The sequence below is a fragment of the Canis lupus genome, chromosome X, assembly GCF_011100685.1.
Source record: "Canis lupus familiaris isolate Mischka breed German Shepherd chromosome X, alternate assembly UU_Cfam_GSD_1.0, whole genome shotgun sequence".
NCBI lineage: Eukaryota > Metazoa > Chordata > Mammalia > Carnivora > Canidae > Canis > Canis lupus.
The window spans coordinates 37,500,049-37,515,172 of NC_049260.1; the positions used below are offsets into that span (position 1 = coordinate 37,500,049).

General features: G+C 37.9%; 1 pseudogene; it reads left to right on the forward strand.

The window, feature by feature from the left end:
• Positions 1-15,124, forward strand: part of LOC111094935 — a 62,348-nt pseudogene that overhangs the window by 24,171 nt on the left and 23,053 nt on the right.

Consider the following 15,124-nt stretch of genomic DNA (forward strand, 5'->3'; position numbering starts at 1 on the left):
TATTGATTTTAGAGAATTTATCTTACTTGGAAACATTTCCTCAGCACATCCTTTCTCTGTGCCAACCATGTACTATATACTTTAAATGGGTTATGCCATTTATCCTCCCAACAGCCCTGTGAAGTCATTATCATTGTGATCTCCATTCTAAAGATTGGGAAACTCTGACATGGAGTCACAGAGTCACTTTCAGGAGGCCACACAACTAAAAAGTCATGGAGCTGAGATGCCCAAGCCCATTCTATTAACCACTATAATCTACATACCAATTCCCAAAAGATTTTCAAAATAACAAGCAGTGAACTTGATGGAAAATAAAAGAATCACGTTAATTCCTTGCGTTATATATAGAAAGTGACCTTTTGAGAGTTAAGGAGATGTGTTCTTAATAAATAGGAAACACTTCTTCAACAACTATTATTGAGTGTCAGGTGCCTGGGTGGCTCAGTCCGTTAAGGGCCTGCCTTCATCTCAGGTCACAATAATCTCAGGGTCCTGGGATCAAGCCCTGCTTTGGGCTCTCTGCTCAGCAGGGAGTTGGTTCTCCCTCTGCCCCCCCCCCCCCCACTGTGCTTGCTCATTCTCTCTCTCTCTGCTGTGTCAAATAAATAAATAAAGTCTTAACAGAAACTATTATTGAGTGTCTGCTGTGTGCAAACTGCTACAAGGATACAAAGACAAATAAGAAATTGCTCTGAAACTGACAATTTTGAAACAGACAAAGTCGTTTTCACAACAGTTTCCTATCTTCAAGATACTTTGCTATTCTGATAGTCTGCCAGTGAACTTTTTCTCTTCTATCTATATTTTGCAGAGACACTCCTAGAGATTTCATTTTGTTCATTCAATTAACTTCTTCCTACTAGAGTTGAAATCTTTACTGTCTACACAAGCCACTGCACTTGCCCTACCTAAGTTTCAGCGGCTTCCGGAAACTGAAAGAATCTCCCATTCCCTCTTTCCTCTCCTTTCCAATTTAAGAGGGGTTCCTAGTTGATAAATGAACGGCAGCAAAGGACCGATGCACTTTAGAAGTTGGCAGAGCACACCAGGTAGCTTACAAAAGTGCTGAATCACTATACTGTACACCTGAAACTAATATGACACCGTATGCTAACTAACTGGAATTTAAACAACAACAAAAAAAAACTGGTTGGGCAGCCCGAGTGGCTCAGTGGTTTAGCGCCGCCTTCAGCCCAGGGTGTGATCCTGGAGACTGGGGTCGAGTCCCACATCGGGCTCCCTGCATGGAGCCTGCGTCTCCTTCTGCCTGTGTCTCTGCCTCTGTGTGTGTGTGTGTGTGTGTGTGTGTGTGTGTGTGTGTGTGTGTCTCATGAATAAATAAATAAAATCTTTAAAAAACATAACTGATAAAGCAGCAGGTAGGGGCAAGGGTTCTGCTGCCCTCGGTTGGCCAGGGAGTACCAGAAGGACAAGAGTCACCATACACAGGTGATTCCTCAGGTCACCAGCATTGGAATCACCAGAGGTTTTTTTTGTTTTTTGTTTTTTTTTTTTCACCAGAGGTTTTTTGAAATGAAGTCTGAGACTCCACTATTGACTCCTGAAATCTGCTTCTTATGGAAATGTCCCTCCCGCCCCCGCACACCCTCTGTGAGTTGCACACTCCCTAAAATTAAACTAGGCCAGATTCAGTATATTTGTAGAAAACATTCAGATTGAGCTATGTTTATAGTCAGCAATTCGTTAAGGTACAACTGTGGGCTACAAGTCTTACATTGTTCTGACAGATGGGAGATCTGGTATCTAGTTAGGATTCTGATGCTGACTCTATAGAACCTTTAGTAAGTCACTTAAACAGTCTGAGTCAGAGATTTTATTTGATCTCTGGTTTTACAATCTTGAAGCTCTATGATTGTATTCTACTGAGCACAGTCACAAAATAATTTAAGAGGCTATTACTGGACTCTTAAAAAGCAGAAAAAAGCGTTACAGATAATGAATATAAAATAAGATAAACATAAAACCCTAAAAATATAAAAGAAAACTTTAGAAGGCACTATTTCAGCCATGCACAAGCACATATCCACAGCTTTCCAGAAATCTGTATGAATAAATGTAAAATAAGGGATTTGGTTTTACCTGGATGATTATAATACCAGCAACAGTGGACTAGACTGAGTTAGTATCTGGAGAAATTGATGAGTTTTACATTGTCCAATGTGACAGATGTAAGGTTATTAATGTCAGTGAAGACATAAGTTAAATTGAGGAATACAGAAAATAATTTTATCATTGTGTTATCATATTATATTGTTTGATTAAATTGCAAATATACTTAATTTTTTAGATGTAACCATGCAAGTTTAACTTGTTACCACAAACAGCAATGCAGTATTGGTAATGAGTTGAGAAGTTCCAAAACTCTGGCTTTTCATATCTGACATTCCTTTCCTTAGAATATTCAAACCACCAGGAAACAAAGAACTAGCTTAGAATGGTAATATATATCCCTGGTTGAGATTTCCAAGTGGAAACTAAGTTGTATAATTTTCTTTCTACATTTATGTGTTAAAAGAGGTTGAGATAGAAGCCAAGAGGTTGATCAAAGTAAGCTTTTTCAGAATCTACATTCTTAAAACAGAAGGTTTTTTTTTTTTTTAGATATGGTTGTGGAAACACATCTCTGAGAGTTTTTTTTTTATATTCTGAAAGTAGAAAAATACAGACAAAAATCTCTCATGAATTTAGAAGCACAAAGTCACAAATTTCTAACAAATTTAGAGGCAAAAATACTTAACAATATACTAACAAACTGAACCCACCAATATATATAAAAAGAATTATACTTCACAGACAAGTGAGACTTATTCCAGGAATGCAATGCTATTTGAAACTTAATAAATAGAATCTACCAAATCAACAGAGTAAGAAAAAAATCACATGATCTTATCAATCAAAACACAGAAAAATATCTGATTCAAAACCCATTCATAATTAAAAACTCTTAGTAAATTAAAAATAGAGGCAGACTTCCTCAGGTTGATAAAGAAAATCTATCAAAAAAGAAATCTATAGCTAACATTATACTTAAAGGTAAAAGATAATGTTTTCCCCCAAGATAGGTAACAAAGCAAAGATGTCCACTCTCATCGCTTATATTCAATCCAGTGCAGAAAGGCAATGGCTAGCCATTGCAATAGGGCAAAAAAAGGAAACAAAGGAATGCAGATTGGAAAAAAAGAAATAGAACTCTTCTATTTTCAGATGACACTACTGTCTATGTAGAAAACACCAAGGAGCCTATCAATAAGCTGCTAGAAGTAACAAATTTAGCCATTAGGGAGATGGACACTAAAACCACAATGAAATATCACTACATACCTTTTAAAAAGCTAAAATAAAAATCAGTGATAATGCCAAATGTTGGCAAAGATATGATGAAACCAGCTCTCATACACTACTGGTGGGAATGTCAAATGGTACAACCACTCTAAAAAACAGTTTAGCAGTTTCCTACAAAACTAAACATGCACTTACATGATCCAGCAATCACATTATGGGGCATGATCTCAGAGGAATGAAAATATATGTTCACCAAGACACTTGTAAATGAATATTCATACTGGCTTTGGTCACAATAGAAAAATACCAGAACAACCCAAATGCCCTTCAACAGGTGAATGGTTGAAAAAACTCTGGTACATATATACAATGCAATATTGCTCAGTAATAAAAATGAACTAATGATATATTCAACAACCTGGTTGGACCTCAAGGGCAGTGTACTTAATAAAAAATGTCTCAGAGCACCTGGGGGGCTCAGTCAGTTAAGCAACAGACTCTTGATTTTGGCTCAGGTCATGATTTAAGAGTTCCAGTATCAAGCCCCACATGAGGTTCCTCACTCAGTGGGAAGTCTGCTGGAGATTCTTTTCCTCTCCTTCTCCCTCTGCCCCTCCGTCCCTGCTCATGTATTATAAATAAATACATAAATAAAGAAAATCTTTGAAAAATGTATCAAAGGTTACAAATATATGATTCCACTTATATAGCATCCTTGAAATGACAAAGCTATAGAAATTACAAATAGATTAGTGGTTTCCAGAGGACAAGAGTAGGGTAGTGAGTGGGTATGAATTTAGAAGTAATATGAGAGAGTTCTTTTGTGGTAATTGAATAGTTCTGTATCTTGATTGTAGTGATGGTTATTACAATCTATCCGTAGGATAAAATTATATGGAAATATACATGTACACACATATATATAAATTTAGGTTAAAAATGATGAAAAATGAAAAAGGTCTGTATTCTCATTAATAGTAATATACCGATGTCAATTTCTGAGTTTGCTATTGCATAATCTAGAAGCTCTACAAGGTGCCAATATTGGGGAAAGCCAGCTGAAGAATACATGAGAACTTTTATAACTATTTTGCAATTTCCTAGGAGCCTATAATTATTTCAAAAGAAAAAATTTTTATATAGATGTAATGAAATGGACTGTATTCACACAAATATGCATAACTGGTATGTTTCTGAGGCCCCAGGGTTATTCACTCCCTAGAAAAATTGAAGAACAGGCTCAGATCCCAGCTGGTATTGGATGATCAAAAGATTCTCCATTATAATAAGCACTTCTGGCTTCTGTGCAAAATCAGCAAGTCCATGTGGCAAAATAAGATGATGATTTAATATCAGGGCCTTCATAACCATTTCTTAGTCTACCTTTCCAACCTCATCTCCATCCATCCACACAAAGAACATGACATGCATGACATGTAGATGTAGTGGACTACTTTTTTTTATTTCCCTTGGGCAGAATGCATCACAGATCTGAGTCTTTTTCCTGCTTCCTATTTCCACTTCCTATTTCCTTCCCTCATTCTCCACTGATGAAACTCATCTATACCCCTCTCAAATACCTTTCCTTGTTATAAGATTCCACCCTACCCAGGCAAAATTATTTGCTTCCTCTTTACTGAAGAACTTATCACATTGTAATACAGAGTTTTTGATCAGTTTAAACCTGCCCCTGAGATAATAAGTTACTAGTGGAAAGAAACCATGTCTTACTTATCCCTTGGAGAGTGTCTGGCATTCATGCTCAACAGATTTTTTGATGACATTAATTTAATGTAATTAAAATGAATATTGAGAAATTGTTGACTTTACCAGCCAGAACATGAGTATTCTATGTGAATAAAAAGATTTAGAGATAATAAGGTTGGAAAAATGGATCCTTTCCCTCCGTACAGATAAGCCAAAAGTTAATAGAAATCAGAGACCCATTAATGGCCTGGATTAGACAAGACTCGGCACAAAAACAAGAAAAGAAGAAGACCTTTGTAAAGAGAAAAATGGAGGTTAGTCTCATTCAATTTAAAGGGTTCATAATGTGTAGGTAGAAGGAAAATGGCATCTCCAAGACAATAGGACACATGGTATTATTTTCTCACTTGAAAAAATTGTCAATTCACCATTGATTATTGTTCTGTGATAAAAAGACCAGTTATGTGCTACACTTAGATTCTGAAACTACCAATCGGACCAGCTGATTACCAAAATCCTCAGGAGTGAGTTGTATTGTAAAGAATTAGAATACTTGTTAAGGAAGAATAACAGAAGAGAAGATGGCTATAATGTTTTCAACTTATGCATCCCTAACTTTGACATATACCCAGAATAAAGCCAGTTCTCATTACAACCAGTTACTTTCCTGATTCAACCTGTCATTATACCTCACCTGGACCATGGAAGCAGTTTTATGTTTACTCTGTTTTCAGCTCAGGGGCCTGAGCTACTAAAATATAGTCAATTCCTATCACTACTGCACTCAAACCTTTCAAATGCTTCTCATGTCCCTTAGAGAAAAAGTAAAGAATCTTCTATGATTCACAAGACTTGGAAGACCTGTTTCATTCTGTTATTACCTGCTAACCTTATCTCCTAGGGCTCCCCCTCTTACTCTGCTCCAGCCACACTCCTCCCTTGCTACGCCTCAAACAGTCTAAGTGCACTCCTTTTTGGGGGCCTTTGTCCTTTCTTTCCCCCTTCCTGAAAAGTTATTTCCCCACACAGCTCTTCCACTAACCTCTAGTTTCTTGTGTTAACTCAACAATCATCTGCACTCTAAAATTCCAACTCACTACCCTGCCACTTGACACTAATTTATGTTTTCCCCTAGCATATATCCCTGTCTAATATATCACATATATTATTCACTTGTTTTCTACTCTCACTGAGATACACATCATTATGTTCATCAAAATAAGAACTGCTACTTCACTTGGTGCCAGACACTGGGATGAGGCCTTTGCATGTGTTACCTCAATGCATTTCCACAATTTCCCTGTGAGTAGAGCAATACTACTCCTATTTTTCAAATCAGGAAATAGGCTTACATCAGTGGCCTTCCTAGCATATTTGAAATCTGCAGTGGATCCTTTTTTTTTCTTTTTACTCCCTTCTTCCATATGGCCAAATTGATCTCAGTGAAAGTCATAGAATAATCAATAATCATTTTCTCGATTCATTCTCTAGTTGTAAAACAAAAAACAATTTAAAAAGAAGAAATTTCAATTCAAAAAAACCAAGTGAAATAACTCAAACTCTGATGTGTGTGTGTGTGTGTGTGTGTGCTTTTACAATCACTTTACCATCATTGTTTATTTCAAATCTACTGATTAAATACAGGAATGTGGAGTATCTCAGGGACTGGAGATGTGAACAGCACATAAAGTGGGCTCGAGTAATTCTGACCCTCTACTTAGTCTCTCTATAGTCTGTACAAATGCATATAGCTGAGTCTGTGTGTGTTAGAACAACTAAGGGTTTTCAAATTTATCATGTTGATGTTTCACGCTCAATGTTTCTTAAAGGATCAATAAGAAAAATGTGCTTACGTAACACAAATATAGACATAAAGAGTCATGGAAGCTGGAAACAAAAAGCTCTCAGACTTCAAAGAGAGGGAAAAAAATGTCCTCATGAATGAAAGTCATCACAGATAAGGAGTTTGAGATCAGTCTTCAAATATAAATAAGTCTGAGAGTTGGTGAAGCAGGGAGGGCTTTTCCAGCATAAGGTACCATAGCGACAGAGGCAAAGAGGCAGAGAAGCTCAGCAAACTTTAAGCCTAATGGGGAGGACTCTGGTTTTACTGATACCTTGGGTGGGGAGTAGAGTTGTGGAATAAGAGAAGTCATGCAATACATGAGTTAGAAGAACCTTTGCAGATTAAACCCAACCCTCTCATCTTATACCTGGGACAAGCTATTCTGCAAGCTGTTCACAAGTCTTCAACCTACTCCCTTCCTCATACAGGACAATCTCTGTTATCCCTCAACAGAGCCAATCAAAGGCTTTTAATATAGGACTAGGAGAGGCTCTGAGAGAGGTACCAGCAAATGACTATCCTAACTCAATTTACAACACTGCCCAAGGACTGTGCCTTCCCCACCACTTTCTGGTGGAGCAGAAATAGCAGGAGCAAGGCAATAATTAGCTAGCCATACTGATTTGTGTATGTGATCAGGGACTGGGTCAAAAGAGAAGAAAAATAGGCTTCCATTTTTATTATCCCAGAATTTTCCAAACGCTCAGTTTTACATATTTACAGAATAGCACCCCTTCTTATTTCTTTGCTTCCCCCTTTGGATTCCATCCATTTTTCCATTCATTATCTACTAGTCCCACTAGGGATATATCTTGAGCCACCTCCTGGAAAGTCCCACAGTGCTTCCACCTCCAGGGCTCAAACCAGGCTTGACCACACTGGCTACCTGCTTTATTACCTGTACTCTCCTTCCTTATGCTTCATAACACAGGTCTGTTTTTTTCCACATATGCCCAAGCTTTATCATGCTTCTGTGATGCATATTGTGTAAAAAAAGTAGACATCTGCTTTCCATACCACCCTGTAGCTGGTGTGAAACTGACCTAATATCTTCTCTGTCATTATACTTTGCCATTTGAGGGACGACTACTCTGTAACAAACCCAAAGCAAACACAACTTGTGTCTGAAATACTATTTGATTTTGAAGACATGAATATATTTTGTGGTCAGTTTTCTCCCCTGTCATTTACTCCCCCACACGGTAACAAATAATTTTGTCATTCAGATACAGGCTTACGATATATATCATAAGATATAACATTTTTAAAGTAGAGACCGTTGCTATTTGGGTTCTGAAATAGGCTGCACAATGTGGCATTATCTTCAATTCTACAAGAAATCAAAAACAATGCTCCTTCTCAGGGCAGCTCTGCCATATTAGTACATCCCAGCAGCCAGAGGAGGATGAGAGCTCAACAAATGAGAAGGAAAAAAAAAAAAAAAAAGCTTGGATTTTTTATGATTCGAGTGGAAATTATGTCCCTTACAAATGTATGCTTGACTCAAATACTTTATGTCAAAATGTGAACAAATTAAGGGCATGAAAACATCAGGGTATTTTGAGACTTCAATATTAAGTGATTTGAAAAAATAGAAAATGTTAATTATGGAATTTAGATACCTGGTCTCATATCCACGGGACCAATCACCAGTAAACGTTAACATTGTTTCTGCTGTTTTCCTGGATGTTTGGGGGGCTATTTCATTATGTATTATAAAATTTTTTTTTTGGCAATTTTTATTTTATTTTTTATTTTTTTTTAACTTTTTTTTTAATTTATTTTTTTTATTGGTGTTCAATTTACTAACATACAGAATAACCCCCAGTGCCCGTCACCCATTCACTCCCACCCCCCGCCCTCCTCCCCTTCTACCACCCCTAGTTCGTTTCCCAGAGTTAGCAGTCTTTACGTTCTGTCTCCCTTTCTGATATTTATATTAGTTTGAAATGCTACAACACATTTCACGGCAAATATGACTAATAATTAGATTATTTAAAATGGCGAAAGACTGGCAAAAAATAAATATCTAACTGGATAAGGTCAGCAAATTATGACATATCTACCTAATAATTCAGCTAAACTCTACTCAGGTAATAAAAATAAATAAGTTAGGTGAACTTGCCCTAACCATGTTCTACTCTTCATTTATTCAAGAAAGACTTACTAACAATCCATTTTGCACCAAAAATCTGTGCTAGGAATCACTAGTAAGCAAAACATACCTAGTTCCTGTTCTTTTTTTTTTAAGATTTTATTTATTCATGAGACACAGAGAGAGAGGCAGAGACACAGGCAGAGGGAGAAGCAGGCTCCATGCAGGGAGCCTGGTGTGGGACTCGATCCCGGGGCTCCAGGATCACACCCTGGGCTGAAGGCAGCGCTAAACCGCTGAATCACCCAGGCCGCCCACCCAGTTCCTGTTCTTATGCAAATTTTCTCTTAATTGACCAATAAATCATATAATCCAAATATATGACAAATCAGTACCATGAAAGGACAATATAGAATGATCTAAGAAAAGATACCAGGAGTACCTGATATCAACAGAGATAGAAAAGGGTTTTCAAAACTAAACTGTAGGTTATAATAATATTTTTACATTTGTACATTTCAAAGTATTTTTATATTTTATGTTTTAGTCATTTTTGCTTTGTTTTGTTTTCACTGTGTTATCTAAAAGGCTCTATGGAAACAAATAACAATACAGAAACCAGAAAACTAGAGAAGATGTGTTGTTATCGTCTATGTGTTATCTGTGTGTTTAGCTTAAATATTGCAAAACTGAGCCTTAAACTTTATGAAATTGATTTTAGGATCTATCTGAAATATAGCTAAATAATTACAGAACTTCCTGTGAACATTACAGCCCAATAAAAGTTAGAAGGTTTGAAGTATACCTTTAATGTTCAAAACGAGCACTTTAATATGAGACATCAAATCTCACAGCCAAGAGTGCTCGATCGAGATTAATCTGGACAATTTCTTCAGGAGATCATGTTATTTATCAGTAGTATGTATAATTCAGTGTATTACACAATCTGCACAACAGTAGCAATTTCATATAGAAGGGCATCAACACCAGCTGAGAGCATTTAGAAGACATACTAATTTGCAACCATTGCACTTAACAGCAACTTGCTAAACATGAAAACTACAAAACAACCTTTCTTTTTAATTAAAAGGAAACCTAGAGAAGTTAATTGACCATTCATTCACTCAGTGAGTATTTATGGAGTGGGTATAGAAGACACTGTACTAAATCATCAATCATCAACCCACATTGCAGCTTTTTTGAAGAACACCACTGTCTACATTAGGAGGATATTACTGGGAAGCTGCTATGACATAGCCTGCCCTTCATATGCAGTGGCCCATTATAAAGTTCTGTACTGTTATAGACGCCAGTAAATACAAGCATCTGGGATTTTCAGGGGCGGGGATGGGGACTCTCAGGTGAAGTGCAAAGTCATTACTCTGAAATATTGTGAATTTAGAAGGAGCCATTGACAAACTATTTTGCTACTGTGTGTGCTCGTAAGACGAGGTATCATTAGGAAAAGCCACATAAAGCCATTGCAGCTGTGTTATATAAAAAGTGGGGACAATTTAATAGAAAATGTCATCCTTTGCAGAATGCTGATTGCCTATTTTTTTCCATAAAGCCTTCTCATCAGAGGGACTCCAGCAGCTGCGAGAAGGCATCCTGTCACTGATGTTCCCAGACGTCCCAGCGTACAAAACTCTCCTGTGCTGTTTGGCATCTAAAACATTCTGCTTTCTTTTTCTCGCCACCCCCCCTCCTTCGTACTCCATTATGGAATTTGGAATATTGTCTTCTGGGGAGGATGAAGCAAGGATTGGCTTTTTGACACTGGAATTCCAGTGTAAACAAACAAACAAACAAACAAACAAACAGAAAAACCATCTGCTGAAGCCATGAGGTGCTATTTTTCTGTGTTCTGGATTAAGAAACCCTAAAGCTATAACATTTGATAATTCTATAATGTTAAGGATTTCTTCTTAACAGATGGCAGTCATTACAAGTTACTGTAGAGCATAACTCTTCAGAGGCTAAAATAAAAATTTGTGCCCACACAAAAGAGAAAAGAGATTTGATGGAGAAGAGGCAGGGTCAAGTGCTTTTTTAATCACGTTACAATCCTCTGACTTGAAAGTTCTATTTTCTCACAATTAGTTTTAGAAAGGTGACTTGGTCGTAAAATTTACATCATAAAAATCACTGGGCTTCAGAAATTTAATAGCTACATGTCTTCACTGAGTTCAAAATAATCCCATAATTCTTGTCAACTGCTTTACATTCAATAATTCAGCATTTATTGTCACTAAGAGGATAAAGGTTTATGCTATTTGAGAATACGAAATGATGCAAAGTAAATATGTCATGCACTACCACAGCTGAAAACAATCATCAGTGCCATGCACACAGTGGGGATTCACTTGCTCATCAACTCATTCTTCCCACAAATAGGTAATGAGCATCTCCTTTCTGGGATATTGGTCTAGGTGCCAGAGCTGCAACTGTGAACAAGAGAGACAAAAATCTCTTTTCTTATGGAGCTTATCACTACTGGACACACACACACACACACACACACACACACAAACACACACATCTATGTTAAGTTAAAGAGTGACATACCTTAGTTACCAATTGTATAATTTGGTAGTCAAACTTTACTATGCCTTCTAGGATTCCTGCCTCCTGGTATTGACACCAGAGAATGGTGGAATGTGACATCCTAAAATAGCCTTCTTTGCCATAAGGATTATTTTGAGTGGATTATTTTGAGAAACAGGAAACACAGGAGAAGCTCTGAAGAGTAGAAGTATTCTTTTGTATGGGACAGTTACATGTATAAAGAAATCTCCATTTCTTTTTTTAAAAATATTTTATTTCTTTATTTGAAAGAGAGGGAGAGAGCCTGAGCGAGGGGAGGGGCAGAGGGAGAAGGAGAGGGAAACCCAACTGGACTCTGTGCTGAGCACCATGCCCAACTTGGGGCTTTATCCTATGACCCTGAGATCATGACCTGAGCTGAAATCAAGAGTCAGATACCCATCATTTGCTTCAACGTGGATGGAACTGGAGGGTATTATGCTGAGTGAAGTAAGCCAGTCGGAGAAGGACAAACATTATATGTTCTCATTCATTTGGGGAACATAAATAATAGTGAAAGGGAATATAAGGGAAGGGAGAAGAAATGTGGGGGAAATATCAGAAAGGGAGACAGAACGTAAAGACTGCTAACTCTGGGAAACGAACTAGGGGTGGTAGAAGGGGAGGAGGGTGGGGGGTGGGAGTGAATGGGTGACGGGCACTGGGGGTTATTCTGTATGTTAGTAAATTGAACACCAATAAAAAATAAATTAAAAAAAAAAGAGTCAGACACTTAACGAACTGAGCCACCCAGGCACCCCTGGAAATCTCCATTTCTAAAGGTGTTTTCTTCACTCTATCAGGAAGGGAAGGATGACTATAAATCACAAGAGATTCTTATCAATGGAGAAGGCACTGAATTAAATCTGTATAACAAACCTTATTTGGTTGACCTTACTTTTCCAGGTCACCCGCTCATAAATGGACTCCTCCTTCCCGCCCCCCTTTTTTTGTTGTTGTTGTTTTTACCTAAAGATAGTATTTAAGCTGAAATTCTAAACCACCTCTGAGAGTTACTCATTTTCCCCTGGTTATTGAGACAGGGAAACTTGAAGGGACCCCATAAAAAAAAACAGTTTTTCACTTTATTCCTTTTCCTGCTTCTGTTCTTGCTAGGACCTGTACCTCTGTCTTACACATGTCTTAATGTATGTCTTCCTTGTAAAGGTCAAGGATTTAATGATTTCTTTGGAGCCTTCCAACACCATAGATAACATCTAAGGAGTGACCAGACAGGGTCATCATGTGTGTTTTCTAAGACCATGGAGTCCAGGCACCTTGTTGCCGAGACCCTTGGGCATAAGTGACTTATGGAGGACACCTGAGCACTCACTCATTTGACCAGTTTCAGAATGCCTGAGAGTACATATACACCAGATCACCATCCTAAATAAAAACTCCAGAATCCAAGCAAAGATAAGACTCATTCCACTTTTCCATTCTGAGTCTCCCAGACACTCCATCTGTATCTGCGCTCTCTGTATCTTCAATAAATTCTGCTCTCACTTCCTGCTGACTTGCATTTGATGTCCATCCTGTGCAAAACCAAGCACCCTCTTGGCTGGTCTTGCAGGACTCCTCTGGATCCTCAGACCCAGCCTGCCTACATTAGTATCTTCCATGTATATAAAAGATATACATGTTAAGTTATTTTTGTTTGTTTTTCTCTTGTTAAGCTGTCTTCCTGCTACAGGAACTTCAGCCAAGACAAGTGTTATACACTTATGTGATCATGTGTGCAGGATGACCTACATCCCATCATGTCTGCCACCCTGGATTGGTTAAAAGCAAGCCACAGACCCTTTGTGTAATCCTTTCCCATTGAGTATATGGGCAGGATCCATGGTTTACTTTTAACCAATCCAATGTGGCAGGTGTGATGGAATGTAGGTCATGTTGTGTATATGATTACATAAGTGTATAACACCTGTCTTGTTAGAGTTCTGTGCCCTCTCTCTTTCCCTCTCTCTGACTACTACTGGTTTTGAAGAATCAAGCTGTTAATGGGGTTCAAGACAAGCTATGCCAAAATATGGCACCTTGGCATACTGAGTAGTTTAAACTGAAGGAGTTTGGAAAAACAGCAGGTATAGGAAAGTTACTCTGACCTTCCTCCTGTCCTTCTCCCCTAAAGCAGGTCCCACATCCCTTGTGTGAGAGGCATCCTGCCTATACTCAGAGGAAAGAAGCATCCTTATTTCCAAAGATTAGGGAACCCTAAGAAGAATGTGAACCAACAGGCCTTGTTGAGCTTCCCCCAGCTCACAACACTTACCTCATATTCCTTGATCTATCATATTCCTCCATGCTCACCTACTCTTCATCAAACCTAGAGTAAAAATACTCAGGCCTAACTGTTTTCCTTGGGTCTTCATTTCGTTATGAAGGCTCCTTATCATGTAAAACTTATATCAAATAAATGTATATGCTTTTCTCCTGTTCATCTGCTTTTGTCAGTTTAATTTTCAGATTCAGCCAGGGATCCTAAAAGTCAAGAAAACTTTTCCTCCCCTACACTGCCTTGAATCCCATAGCTTCAAGGAAAATAATTGTTTCAAAAACCTGAGGGAGTTTGGAAGGAAATCCCTCCCCAGCTAAACCTCTGATGGGAATCCAGTCCTGATCAGCACCTCCACTGCAGTTTTGTGAGACACAAAGCAGAGGACCCATCTAAACTCTGCCTGGACTTGCAACTCACAGAAACTTTGGTATAAGAAACATTGTAATTTTTTTTAACAAGGCAGAGAAGATTAACACAAAAATGGAATTGTGATCTTGCTTTTAGATCACAGAGATATCTTGATTAAGTCCCAATAGTTCATTTTTGCTTTTGTTTCCCTTGCCTTCATAGATGTATCTTGCAAGAAGTTGCTATGGCCAGGTTCAAAAGGGGTGTTGCCTGTGTTCTCCTCTAGGATTTTGATGGATTCTTGTCTCACATTTAGATCTTTCATCCATTTTTAGTTTATCTTTGTGTATGGTGTAAGAGAATGGTCTAGTTTCACTCTTCTGCATGTGGCTGTCCAATTTTCCCAGCACCATTTATTGAAAGACTGTCCTTTTTCCGGTGGATAGTCTCTCCTGCTTTGTCGAATATTAGTTGACCTTAGAGTTGAGAGCCCATTTCTGGGTTCTCTATTCTTTTCCATTGATCTATGTGTCTGTTTTTGTGTCAGTACCATACTGTCTTGATGGTTGCCAGCTTTATAGTACAACCTGAAATCTGGCATTGTGATGCTCCCAGCTCTGGTTTTCTTTTTCAATATTCCCCCTGGTTATTTGGGGTCTTTTCTGATTCCACACAAATCTTAAGATTATTTGTTCCAACTCTCTGAAGAAAGTCTATGGTATTTTGATAGGGATTGCATTGAACATGTATATTGCCCTGGGTAGCACTGACATTTTCACAATATTAATTCTTCCAATCCATGAGCATGGAGTATTTTTTCATCCCTTTGTGTCTTCCTCAATTTCTTTCAGAAGTTTTCTGTAGGTTTTAGGATATAGATCCTTTACCTCTTTGGTTAGGTTTATTACTAGGTATCTTATGCTTTTAGGTGCAACTGTAAATGGGTTTGACTCCT